This window comes from Hoplias malabaricus, chromosome 2, assembly GCF_029633855.1.
Source record: "Hoplias malabaricus isolate fHopMal1 chromosome 2, fHopMal1.hap1, whole genome shotgun sequence".
Lineage (NCBI taxonomy): Eukaryota > Metazoa > Chordata > Actinopteri > Characiformes > Erythrinidae > Hoplias > Hoplias malabaricus.
The window spans coordinates 82,859,069-82,874,373 of NC_089801.1; positions in this window are offsets into that span (position 1 = coordinate 82,859,069).

Consider the following 15,305-nt stretch of genomic DNA (forward strand, 5'->3'; position numbering starts at 1 on the left):
CACAACACTCACAGAAAAAACTGATACTGTGGTGGTTTCACAGGCACGGTGGTATCAGGGCAAATATTCAATACTTTTAGATATTGTAGATGTTAAAATTGTTTTGATTCCATTCACTCCGTTTCATCTCCAAGACTTATATTATTATAAGTCTTATATTATTCTTCTCCAGAATGAGGATGAAACTGGTGAAATCAACACAAATTTAAAATTAAGTTTAAATTAATATAGAATATGGAACAATTATGTTAACCTATGGTACTGAATATTTACACATGAGGTATTTCTGAGAGTGTACAGGAAGGAAGCTGAGCAGCTGGACTCCTGCTGCAGCAAACACCTGCTGCTAAAGACACATATTTCATATATCTTCATTCCTGTTTTTTTCTAATATGAAAACCTCTCCTTTTAGAGATGAGAATGTAATGTACCTTCAGCCAACACAACTGGACTTTAACTCCACTGTTTGTACCTTTAGTGAACACTAATGTTTCTGTACTGTACCTTTTATTCTGAGAGTGTAGGGTGTTCCTAGTAAGCACTGGTTAGTGATGGAGAAAAATAATTTAAAATATAGATAAGACCTGAATTAATTATTAAACTTGAGGATTAAAAATAACATTTTCATAAGAGACATAGAAGGAAGGTAACCTTTGGGTGGTGCAGTAAAAAGTGCTTACACACAGGAAAACATGATCTGGGAGCCTCTGTCTAAGTAAAGATATTTTCCAGAACCAGACAGAAAGGTCACAGGTGAAAAAATAATGAAGAACTTCTTTTAAAAAGGGACGTCGTCCCACTATGAACATAAGGTCTACAGGTGAATCTGTTATATTTAGGTAATTGTGTGTTTTGTATGTGATGGTTACACACTGAAGGAATACAATTTAAAGAAAAAGGGACGATTGATTATTCACACCTAAAACACTATGGGTGAATAAACTTGCCCCTTGGAGTTGAGTTACAAAGTGTAGTGTTTAAAATCTTCCCTTATGAAAGGGGACGACCCATCAAGAGTCTGATATGTCACCAGAACACTTCAGTGGCGCTCTGCTGCCTGTTGGCACAGTGATATTACAGAATCCAGTCTGCGGGAATGTAGTTAAATTCAGGGCATCACACTTTCAGAAGCGTTCCAACTCTTAAAGCGAATTCAGCTCTTATTCTGCAGTTTTTGTTTGAAACTTCCAGATCCATCTTAAATGTTGCAATAGCACCAGGCACCAGAACGTAACTGCATTACTATTTAGGTGGAATTAGAAATGTACTAACTACCAAGGCATTGGTGTCCCAGCTGGGCAGGACAGACAAGGGAGGGGGACATACACACAAGGAATTTTATTAACAAAGACAGAATCAAAATAAACACGGGTATTACAGAAAGAATTAAGACAAGACTAAACTAAACCGATTTAAACAAGGACAGACAGGAAACAACTGTGAACCGATGTAGATACATGTAAACAGAAAGACACAGAGGCACAGAAACACACATCTACACACACAAGAACCGACGAGGGAAACAAAGGAACTATATATACACAGAGCATTGACAAGGAACACCTGGAGACAACACACACTTTCTTTCACCTGTAAGGTCTTTATTTTGTGGCTGATTCATGTTTATGTCATGTTTTATCAATGTAGGTCACCATAATTGTTGTGTTATAATATTGATTTGTCCAATAACGGTAAAGAAATGTTTACATTATTCACCAGAATTCAATGTTATATATTGATATTTTGATGATCAGTTTCAGAACAGAACACAGTGCCCACCACGACCCTGAACTGGATAAGTGGTTGCAGGTAATGAATGAATAATGAATGAATAATAAACTTACTACATTAAATCTGACACTCTGACACACACACACACGGTTAATAACAACAATTCAGGCAGAATTTTAAGGCATACATATATATATATATATATGAATATTATGAATATATGCTGCATGAATCAGCATTGCGGTTGCCAGATATTTAGAGCATGAGGCTGGTCATTAACTGACCAGAACCTTCAGTCTTAATGCTTCATTTGGACATGTTCCTCAGCATCATGGTACAGTAATGCAGGTCCTTAGAGACATTACTTCTGAAAAGTAGAAGTTGGCTTGTGGTTTCCTTTCCTGTTTTTTAGGGAAATGACTTTTAGACGTTAGGAGCAGAACTACACACTTTTGTTGAACACAAGGGGAATTCTAAAGTGTAATTTACTTGTCTCTCTGAACATGGGCTAATGTTTGTCTTATTTGTGCATTTCTTTTAAACCTGTGACACTGAGGCCAGAGAACATCCACCAACTCTCATGAATATTATCTGTTTAATTACGTTTAAATAATTCAGACACAGATTTATTCAGAAATATATTTAATAATCTACATGATTTAGTATGAAGTACAGTTATAGTGTGACACTTTAAATGTGGTACGGAAACTCACCTCCATTACTGTCTTTTCTAGGATATATTCACCTTAATCTTCTCATTATGGATGAACCTTATGCCATTATAATTATTCAAGTGTTTTCTAGATTAAATATCAGTGTGTTATGGTGTGTTATAGTTTTATTAAATATCTTGTGCTGTTAATCAGAGAACTGTTGGCTTTATCAGTGCTGTGTTCCTGTGTTCTAACAAACTTTAGTCTTCAGCCTGGTTTCATTTCTCATAACTCATAATTTCCCAGTTCTAAAGACTGTGTAGTTGTTTGGAGAAGGTTTGTACTTTGGTTTATCCACCGAGAGTATAATCTGAAATAATGTCTAGTCAGTGATGAGCCAAAATTTAATACGACTGCTTTATTGCGTTATTACTCTATGATTTATTTATGAGAACACCCTGAAGGTGTCATCTGTAAAAAGACAGAAAGACATGTTTGTTTCTTACTGATATATATATAAATAATATATATATAAAACCTATAGGCCTATAGGAGGTAGGCCGTGTCACAAGATGACACCTTCAGGGTGTTCTCATAAATAAATCATAGAGTAATAACGCAATAAAGCAGTCGTATTAAATTTTGGCTCATCACTGACTAGACATTATTTCAGATTATACTCTCGGTGGATAAACCAAAGTACAAACCTTCTCCAAACAACTACACAGTCTTTAGAACTGGGAAATTATGAGTTATGAGAAATGAAACCAGGCTGAAGACTATGTTTGTTAGAACACAGGAAGTCAGCCCTGAATGTGGAGAACATTCCAAACTGCTGATGAAGGTATAATTTAAAGAAGTAAGATGCATCTCTCAGTCATCTTAATAATCACTCCGTCATCTTAATAATCACTTAGTCGCACTGATAAAGCCAACAGTTCTCTGATTAACAGCACAAGATATTTAATAAAACTATAACACACCATAACACACTGATATTTAATCTAGAAAACACTTGAATAATTATAATGGCATAAGGTTCATCCATAATGAGAAGATTAAGGTGAATATATCCTAGAAAAGACAGTAATGGAGGTGAGTTTCCGTACCACATTTAAAGTGTCACACTATAACTGTACTTCATACTAAATCATGTAGATTATTAAATATATTTCTGAATAAATCTGTGTCTGAATTATTTAAACGTAATTAAACAGATAATATTCATGAGAGTTTCCTTGGAGACCGTTATGGATCTCTGTCGGTGGATGTTCTCTGGCCTCAGTGTCACAGGTTTAAAAGAAATGCACAAATAAGACAAACATTAGCCCATGTTCAGAGAGACAAGTAAATTACACTTTAGAATTCCCCTTGTGTTCAACAAAAGTGTGTAGTTCTGCTCCTAACGTCTAAAAGTCATTTCCCTAAAAAACAGGAAAGGAAACCACAAGCCAACTTCTACTTTTCAGAAGTAATGTCTCTAAGGACCTGCATTACTGTACCGTGATGCTGAGGAACATGTCCAAATGAAGCATTAAGACTGAAGGTTCTGGTCAGTTAATGACCAGCCTCATGCTCTAAATATCTGGCAACCGCAATGCTGATTCATGCAGCATATATTCATAATATTCATATATATATATATATATGTATGCCTTAAAATTCTGCCTGAATTGTTGTTATTAACCGAGTGTGTGTGTAAGAGTGTCAGATTTAATGTAGTAAGTTTATTATTCATTCATTATTCATTCATTACCTGCAACCACTTATCCAGTTCAGGGTCGTGGTGGGCATGGAGCCTACCCGGAATCACTGGGAGCAAGGCAGAAACACACTCTGGAGGGGTCGCCAGTCCTTCACAGGGCGACACACACTCAACTCAACTCAACTCAACTCAACTCAACTCAACTCAACTTTATTTATAGAGCACTTTAAAAAACACCAACAGCTAAAACAAAGTGCTGTACAAAAGATGTTTATAAAACAAAACAAAATAAAATGACCAATAAGGAAAAATAAATAACTTAAATAAAAACAAAAGTAATAAAATAAAACAAAAGTATCATGCTGGGTTGAAAGCCAGGGAATAAAAATGGGTTTTAAGATAAGTTTTAAAAATCGAAAATGAAGAAGCCTGCCTAGTCTGTAATGGCAGGCTATTCCACAGTTTTCGCAGCAATTGAAAAGGCTCTATCTCCTCTGAGCTTACGTTTTGACCTCGGCACCTCCAGGAGCAGCTGATCAGCTGACTTGAGGCACCGAGCAGAGACGTGGGGATGTAGCAGCTCAGTGAGGTACGGTGGGGCGAGTCCATTTAAAGATTTAAAAACAAATAAGAGAATCTTAAAATGTACTCTAAAATGCACAGGCAGCCAGTGGAGAGAGGCCAGAATGGGAGCTATATGTTCCCTCTTACGTGATCCCGTTAAAAGTCGGGTAGCAGCATTTTGAACTAATTGAAGACGTCTGAGGGAGGACTGGCTGACTACAAAATACAGTGCATTGCAGTAATCCAGCCGGGATGTGATGAAGGCATGGATTACTGTTTGAAAGTGTTCATGTGTGAGAAATGACTTCACCTTTGCCAGCTGCCTCAGGTGGAAAAAGCTGGACCTAACTACTGTGCCTATTTGGCGGTCCAATTTAAAATCACTGTCCATCTTAAAACCCAAATTTAAGATCGTTGGCTTCACATACAAAGTCAAGGGGCCCAAATCAACTGGAGGGGCTTCACAGGGCCCACTGGGACCAAACACCATCACTTCTGTTTTGTTTTCGTTAAAATGTAAAAAATTTAAAGCCATCCAGTCTTTAATGTCATTGAGACATAACAAAAGTGGTTTAATCGAGAAAGCATCTTTCTTCTTTAAAGGGACATATATCTGGCTGTCGTCAGCGTAACAGTGGAATGCAATGCCATGTTTTCTCAAGATAGAGCCCAATGGGAGTAGATTTACTCTCGTTTATAAAATGCAAACTATTTTATCAGACATTTTTTTTTCATTTTCATACTAGAATGTGACAAAAAACAAGGCCCTGGACAGTGTATAAAGATTTCCTATAGGTACGGTATAATTAAATGTACTATGGAAAAAATACAAACATAAATAAACTCTGCAGAAAATGTAAGCATCAGTGGTTGATCTTAATCTCATGTGAGAGGCTGAGTGTGGGAGGAGCTGTGAAATGCAGCATGTTTTTGTTTTAGGATTGTGTGTGTGTGTGTGTGTGTGTGTGGGGGGGGGGTGTTAGTAGGTGGGATCTGAAAGTAAATATACATCTTGTGGTTGCTGTTGTTCCGTTACTGTAGAAGAGACCTGTTCCACACGTTAGCGCTCAGACCACAGTAAGTTCATGTTTCATTAATGTGTTTAAATACACACACACAACCTAAACTTAGCAGAGCTGCTGTTATTTTAATGAAATTGTTGAAACAATCTGGAATTTCTCTTGGTTCCATGTGGTGTGTTAAACTTCAATGCTTGTTTTGTCATATAGACTTTGGGGTGAATTTTGTCCTGTATGTTTGCTTAATCATGAAACACAATCATGAGTCACAATTTTCACTTACACTTAGAAAACCTCTCTTTGTGGTAGTATAAGTTTCACTGTCACTGTAGTGATACCCTCAAGCAGAAACATGGTATATTTGATTGGTGAGGTTAGAAATTCAACTGCTAAAACAAAATAGTAATAACATTCTTAATTTAATATAAAATTCTTTGGGCAAATACGTGTATGATGGGTTTTAGAGGAAGATATTAAAAATATACAAACTACAAATATTCAAGAATAAAGTGATAATATTTCCAGTCATATAATATTTTTAGTCATTGTGTATTACCAGATGGTCTCCCATTCTACTAGTCAAGTGATTTAATGCTCAAAATTTAAAATGTTCATTAATCTCAAAATAACTTTGTATTAATGTCAAAACATTATGATTATTATTTTTTAAATCTTGTATATGACTTATATGCTACTGAAAATTTCAGCACTGCCACCTAAAACACTTTCGCACGTCTCTGCCTTAAGGTTTATGTCTTAGCTACCTTTTAGTCAGTGGAACATAATTACAATATTTTTATTGACAAATTCTATTTTTAAATTTCAAACTGCTTAGTTGTTTAGTGTTGGTGTGTGAGTGCATTTGTCTGACAGTACTGTATAACATAAATTGCAATCAGCAGCAGGTAGGGGGAGCCCAAGAGTAAAACAAAAAACCAATTTGTGCCTAGTGTTCCTTTAAGGACAAATTCAAAGCTTATCATTTTCTGATAAAATAAAAATGTCACTCAGTATGAACTGAAATAAATTCATAATCATGTACATTATTTAAAGTATCAAACCTTAACCACCCTAAATACCTGTTCTAAAACAAGTCTGAATATAAGTGTCTGAGTCATGTGTAGTGCATTCAGTCTATGATTTTTATTCTGTAATAACTTCTAATAACAACCCTTCTAGATCATGATCATTCTCTGTAGGTGGATGTTCTCAATTCTTAAATGTATTAAAATGTACTAACTTATTAATTAAATAAAGAAATTTGACAGAACAGTCCTGTTCCTAACACAGCCTGTTATTCAGAACAACTTTTATTTGTTACAGCTGTGGTCAGACAGTTACTTAATATGGACTATTGCAGTATATAATAATTTAGGGTCTGTAAAACACACCTTAAATTGTCTGATCTTGTGCTGCTGCTGGATTTACTCGTGTGCAGAGGGAGTTTTAGTGTCTTTAGAGTTGATACAGGTTTATTAACTGGTTAGTTAACTCTACTGCCCTGTCACTGTGTAGGTCTGTCACAGTAACTACATTATTGACCTATTGTATAATAAACTGATATTTCCTCAATCATTTTTGCTAACCTCAGTGTTGACTATTGTATTTATTTGTGTGTTTGTTGACATACCAATGAACATCATCAACTGCTCGATCTGTTCTGTTTCCTGGTTTTCTTTGGCCTGTCTAATCTGGAGCTGTTATGTGGATTTGTTAGAAGCAGTGTTTTTATTTTATGTTTCACAAGTTTAGGATGTTCAAACATTTTTATATACAAATTTCAAAGTCAAAATTTTTTATAAAATTATTTATCGGAAAGTTGCTGTGTAATTGCATTACTACACTATAATGTGATTTTATTATCAGTGGCATAAATTTGTTTTAAAATGACAAGTGTATCACAATTATTTATGGTAAATATATCAAACACAAAATCAATGGCTATTGTGACAGGCCTCCTGCTGTGTGATTGTGCACCTCTGATGTTGTGTAACTTGCTTTGTACAAGATGAATGCATATGAAGGAACTCTTACAGAGTAGGAAGAAATCCACAGGTATTTATCCCCAAAGATGGGCAACTGAGTTACTGACTCAAGTTTGATTTGCTCATTTGTATAAAAATAGACTTCATAACGTACATTATGGCCTGACAGAGCTGTTATGTCACAAGGTTGAGTTTAGACTCTTATTCTTTCTGTGGACTTTAACGAGTCTGCATTAATAGTTATGTGACGAAGCTGGATGTTAACAGACGATCCTCTGAGTTATAAAACTGCTTTAATGAGGGTTTAACGTGTAAAAGAACAGTTTTAAATTTCTCAAAACTCTTTTGTAGCTTGATGGTGAAGTTGGTTTTAATTCCAACAGAGGAATTATATGAATTTAGTAAAAGCTTGTAATAGCAGGGAAAATGGCCTCCACTGTTGTTAGACTTTCTCTAGTGTAGGTTGATGTTTTAGTGAACACTTTTTTAACACAAATATATACATTTTTGAGAGTATTATTGTGAAATTATTATTATTTTTTTCAACACATAACACACACTAAAAAGAAAAAGAAACAAAGACACACATTTAAGGGAAGAAACAAAAAGGGAAAAATAGTGAAAGAATGTAACACACTACACACAGTTTCACAAATCAGCCAACATCTCTTTAACAAACGCAATAGCTTCAGAACATCTCTCAACAAAAAAACAGTCCAAAGATCTTCATTTTTATTTTGTGTAGGTTAGGGTTAGGGTTAAGGTGAGATGAACCTGGATGAGCTTCACACCTGTGGAGGAGGGGGAGGAGGCAGACAGCTCTCTCCACTGTTTTGAATGTGTATTTTAGCTCCTACTTTATTCACTTGGTGTATTACCGATTGCTCCTTTAAATAGTACAGTGGTAAATTTAGTTGTGTGTGCGTCTCACTCTCTCTCTCTCTCTCTCTCTGTCTGTCTGTCTCTCTCTCTCTCTCTCTCTCTCTCTCTCTGAGTCTGTCTCTTTTCCAGTTCTCAGTAAGACAATAAAAATGTCAGGGGTCCAGCCCCAGCCTCATGTACACTGTGCTCCATATGACATCACACGTCCCGTAATGTGAATATCACACATTTTCATACTGTGGTTACACTGCTAAAATAATATATCATGCAGTAGTAGTAGTGAAGGTGTGCAGTGTATCAGAGTGTTCTTCTGTGAGGTACATAGAGATCCTGTGTTTATTTCTGTTCTCAGACAGAGCTGAACTTCTCTACTGAAGACTCCTCTGAGAGACTCTGAAGATCCAGCTCAGAATCAGGTAACTGCTCTCACATTTCTGATGGGTGTCATCACTGCTTCATGAGTGTATCCTGGACTTCAGTCTGAAACAGAGTTTAACTGAGTGTTCAATGATGTGAGGAGTGTGATCTTTATTAAATATCTCTCTATCACTTTATGGGTTTTTCTGACCTCATTTTTAATGTCAGCAGCTGGAGGAATTATGAGCAGTAAGTTTACATCAAACAAATAAAGACAAATGATCACAGAAGAACAGACCTTTACCTCACTGACTAAACTGGAATGTTTTCTCCCTTATTTCTGTGTCTTTGGTTAAATGTTATTTACAGAAATAAGGCAAAGCCAGATGATCTTAAAGTGGCCCGTCACAAGCATGAAATCTGAGCTGGTAACAACTGTCACACAGATAATACAGATGACTACTGTCCATGTGACAGAATCCTGAACAGCTCTTTGTTAGATGGAGTATCACTCTCCAGGAGCAGAGCCCTAGTCTTGCCCTGTGTTCACACTAGAGAACTAGTCACTCACTGAAACCTCTTGTCACTTGTAGAGTGTGTGGAAGCTTGAAGATCTGAACTGGATTTGTCAGTGTGTGTCAGTGTGTGTGCTGCCTGCTGCCAGGTTGTGGCTAAGACCCTCTGCTCTTGTAGAAATGACTGTTTCTCACATTCTAGTGTGAAGAGGAGATTAGGTTTAAACAGTGAGTAAACTTTAAATAATAAACTGATCAAACAAATCATTAAAATCACCTCTTTCTGAACTCACTGTTTATTTTATCAGCTCCACTGAACACACAGGGGCTCTGCTTACTTTGTTAACCCCCTTTCACTGAGCTGCAGTGGGTTCACCTTAAAGCAGATCAGTTCACTGGTTTTAAGTCGTCTACAGAATCATTAAAGTTCTGATGAAGCAGATGTAAAAGGTATTACACTTGTCTTTCAGGGAGAGGATGATTCTCTGTGTGACTCTGCTGATTCTCTCTGGCTCAGTGTCAGGTATGTGATCACTTATTAAACTACGCTGTGTGTGTTCAGGTGTTCAAGGATGCTGCATGAAACACAGTCAAACACCTGAGTAACCCTCTGAAAAATCAACAGAAATAAAACAGCATTAAAATGGTTTATATTTTTAAACACAAAAAGCTGTCAGAACTCAAACTGGGTTTTGTTCACATTTCACAGATCAGATAATAATCATTAGTTACTTATTTGTTGTTGTTTTAGTTGCAGAAGGCTTTAAGGTGGATGGTCCAGAGGAGGCTGTTGTTGCTGACGTTGATGAAGATGTGGTTCTGCCCTGTTCTCTCAAACCTCTTATCAATGCTGAGGATATGACGGTGTCATGGCTTAAAAAGGTTGTGCTCGTTCATAACTATGAAAATCATAAAGACAGAAATGATGAACAGCCTGAGTCTTACAGAGGGAGGACAGACTTATTTAAAGAAGAGCTGAAGAATGGGAACGTCTCTCTGAAACTCTCAGCCGTCCAACTTTCTGATGAAGGAACGTACACTTGCTTTGTTCTGTCAAGCTCTAGGTATGAAACTGCAGCAGTTGATCTTAAAGTCAGAGGTAAGCTCTAACACTGGTTCAAACATCACAAACTTTGCTTGAAAATAATTGTTCTTTAATATTTTTGATCTAATTCAGTATCTAATCCATTACAGTTGAATCTTAATCTAAAACTGATTTGTGTTCATACACATTACTGCACTATTATTTATTTATAACATTTCTCTAATGTTTTTTTTTTCAGATGTTTTTGCTGCTTGGAAGATTGCTCTGATCTGGATTTCAGTTCTTCTTCTTGTATCAGTTATATTCGTAATGATGAAGAAAAGTAAGTGTATTGTAAATGTCTCAGTTTTCACTAATTGTGTTAATACTCAGTGAATGTGTAGAAATTGTGACGACAAAGATATTTAATCAAATGAAAACACTGTAAAAGAATAATTAATGAAGAATATTAAACCTCTCATATCATTAATTCCAGTGTAATCCTGCACTGAGGAGAAATGCTCAGTGAACAGTTCGGCTCATGTTTAAATCCATAACGATGAGTGACCTGCGTCTGTCTGAGGGAGCTCTCTCAGTGAGACTTTACTGAGCCGTCACTGCACAAAGATAAAATGTTACTGTCACAGTCATTGTTATAAAATCAGAAGGTTCTTGTCCCACACCTCATTTTTTAGTAAAGTTCATGAACACAGACACCACTCAGTGCAGTAAACATCAGGAATCTTCTTTCACTCTATACTTCCACAAACAAAGCTCAACAAACAGCTGCAGGATCTAAACCTCACGTGTGTTTAATGAGATGTGTCCACAATCACTGACCACTTCACTGCTGAAGAGGCCTAGAAGGTCAATACACAAGACCTTCAGGGAAACTAGTGGCAGTGGGAGTGAAGGAACAGTGCTGTCCTTCTGCATCAGTCCATGGCTGAGGTGTCCTTGAGAAAGGCACCTAACCCCCAACTGCTCCCCTGGCCCCGGGGGTGGCTGCCTGCTGCTCTGGGTGTGTCCACGGCCCCTAGTGCACTAGTGTGAGTGTGTTCACTGCCACAGAGGGGTTAAATGCACATTTTATTTTTGTATAAATTTAATGAAGGCTGAACCCTTCACATTGGTCATAATTCACACTTCAAACCCACGCAGACACAGGGAGAACACACCACACACCTCACAGACAGGCACCCGGAGGAAACCCACGCGGACACAGAGAGAACACACCACACTCCTCACAGACAGTCACCCGGAGGAAACCCATGCAGACACAGAGAGAACACACCACACTCCTCACAGACAGTCACCCGGAGGAAACCCACGCAGACACAGGGAGAACACACCCTACTCTTCACAGACAGTCACCCGGAGGAAACCACACAGACACAGGGAGAACACATCACACTCCTCACAGACAGTCGCCCGGAGGAAACCCACGCAGACACAGGGAGAACACACCACACTCCTCACAGACAGTCACCTGGAGGAAACCACACAGACACAGGGAGAACACATCACACTCCTCACAGACAGTCGCCCGGAGGAAACCCACGCAGACACAGGGAGAACACACCACACTCCTCACAGACAGTCACCCGGAGGAAACCACACATACACAGGGAGAACACATCACACTCCTCACAGACAGTCGCCTGGAGGAAACCCACGCAGACACAGGGAGAACACACCACACTCCTCACAGACAGTCACCCGGAGGAAACCACACAGACACAGGGAGAACACATCACACTCCTCACAGACAGTCGCCCGGAGGAAACCCACGCAGACACAGGGAGAACACACCACACTCCTCACAGACAGTCACCTGGAGGAAACCACACAGACACAGGGAGAACACATCACACTCCTCACAGACAGTCGCCCGGAGGAAACCCACGCAGACACAGGGAGAACACAACACACTCCTCACAGACAGTCACCCGGAGGAAACCACACAGACACAGGGAGAACACATCACACTCCTCACAGACAGTCGCCCGGAGGAAACCCACGCAGACACAGGGAGAACACACCACACTCCTCACAGACAGTCACCCGGAGGAAACCACACAGACACAGGGAGAACACATCACACTCCTCACAGACAGTCGCCCGGAGGAAACCCACGCAGACACAGGGAGAACACACCACACTCCTCACAGACAGTCACCTGGAGGAAACCACACAGACACAGGGAGAACACATCACACTCCTCACAGACAGTCACCCGGAGGAAACCCACGCAGACACAGGGAGAACACAACACACTCCTCACAGACAGTCACCCGGAGGAAACCACACAGACACAGGGAGAACACATCACACTCCTCACAGACAGTCGCCCGGAGGAAACCCACGCAGACACAGGGAGAACACACCACACTCCTCACAGACAGTCACCCGGAGGAAACCACACATACACAGGGAGAACACATCACACTCCTCACAGACAGTCGCCCGGAGGAAACCCACGCAGACACAGGGAGAACACACCACACTCCTCACAGACAGTCACCCGGAGGAAACCACACAGACACAGGGAGAACACATCACACTCCTCACAGACAGTCGCCCGGAGGAAACCCACGCAGACACAGGGAGAACACACCACACTCCTCACAGACAGTCACCTGGAGGAAACCACACAGACACAGGGAGAACACATCACACTCCTCACAGACAGTCGCCCGGAGGAAACCCACGCAGACACAGGGAGAACACACCACACTCCTCACAGACAGTCACCCGGAGGAAACCACACATACACAGGGAGAACACATCACACTCCTCACAGACAGTCGCCCGGAGGAAACCCACGCAGACACAGGGAGAACACACCACACTCCTCACAGACAGTCACCCGGAGGAAACCACACAGACACAGGGAGAACACATCACACTCCTCACAGACAGTCGCCCGGAGGAAACCCACGCAGACACAGGGAGAACACACCACACTCCTCACAGACAGTCACCTGGAGGAAACCACACAGACACAGGGAGAACACATCACACTCCTCACAGACAGTCGCCCGGAGGAAACCCACGCAGACACAGGGAGAACACAACACACTCCTCACAGACAGTCACTCGGAGGAAACCCACACAGACACAGGGAGAACACAACACACTCCTCACAGACAGTCACCCGGAGGAAACCCACACAGACACAGAGAGAACACACCACACTCCTCACAGACAGTCGCCCGGAGGAAACCCACGCAGACACAGGGAGAACACACCACACTCCTCACAGACAGTCACCCGGAGGAAACCACACAGACACAGGGAGAACACATCACACTCCTCACAGACAGTCGCCCGGAGGAAACCCACGCAGACACAGGGAGAACACAACACACTCCTCACAGACAGTCACCCGGAGGAAACCACACAGACACAGGGAGAACACATCACACTCCTCACAGACAGTCGCCCGGAGGAAACCCACGCAGACACAGGGAGAACACACCACACTCCTCACAGACAGTCACCCGGAGGAAACCACACAGACACAGGGAGAACACATCACACTCCTCACAGACAGTCGCCCGGAGGAAACCCACACAGACACAGGGAGAACACACCACACTCCTCACAGACAGTCACCCGGAGGAAACCACACAGACACAGGGAGAACACATCACACTCCTCACAGACAGTCGCCCGGAGGAAACCCACGCAGACACAGGGAGAACACACCACACTCCTCACAGACAGTCACCTGGAGGAAACCACACAGACACAGGGAGAACACATCACACTCCTCACAGACAGTCGCCCGGAGGAAACCCACGCAGACACAGGGAGAACACACCACACTCCTCACAGACAGTCACCCGGAGGAAACCACACATACACAGGGAGAACACATCACACTCCTCACAGACAGTCGCCCGGAGGAAACCCACGCAGACACAGGGAGAACACACCACACTCCTCACAGACAGTCACCCGGAGGAAACCACACAGACACAGGGAGAACACATCACACTCCTCACAGACAGTCGCCCGGAGGAAACCCACGCAGACACAGGGAGAACACACCACACTCCTCACAGACAGTCACCTGGAGGAAACCAAACAGACACAGGGAGAACACATCACACTCCTCACAGACAGTCGCCCGGAGGAAACCCACGCAGACACAGGGAGAACACAACACACTCCTCACAGACAGTCACCCGGAGGAAACCCACACAGACACAGGGAGAACACAACACACTCCTCACAGACAGTCACCCGGAGGAAACCCACACAGACACAGAGAGAACACACCACACTCCTCACAGACAGTCACCCGGAGGAAACCCACACAGACACAGAGAGAACACACCACACTCCTCACAGACAGTCACCCGGAGGAAACCCACACAGACGCAGGGAGAACACACCACACTCCTCACACAGTCAAGAAAAGTGAATAAGATTTTTGCAATCATAGCAAGAATAACATTGAAGATTTAATGCTGTTTTGAGGCATTGTTTTGTCTGGTTTAATTATAAGAATAAAAAATAACATGCAGTGAAAATGTTTTCAAAAACTTGAACGCCACATTTATTTCATAGTTTAAGAACAGCATTAACACCATGTGTTTATATTTATTCCTTAAATTCTATTGTTACTCGAGTATTTACAGTGGAGGTTAATGCCAGGTAGGTCTACTTTTTACAGATTTAAAAATGATTGCAATGATTAAAACCTAAATATATACAATCTGGAACCATATAAACCTTCAATTAATTATTTAATTATAAAGGATTTTCTAATACTGAAGTCTTATTGTGCCCTTTTAATCTTATTTTTGTTGATTTGAAAATTTGATTTTGGATCATGATCCAGTTTGATCTTTTTCTGTGG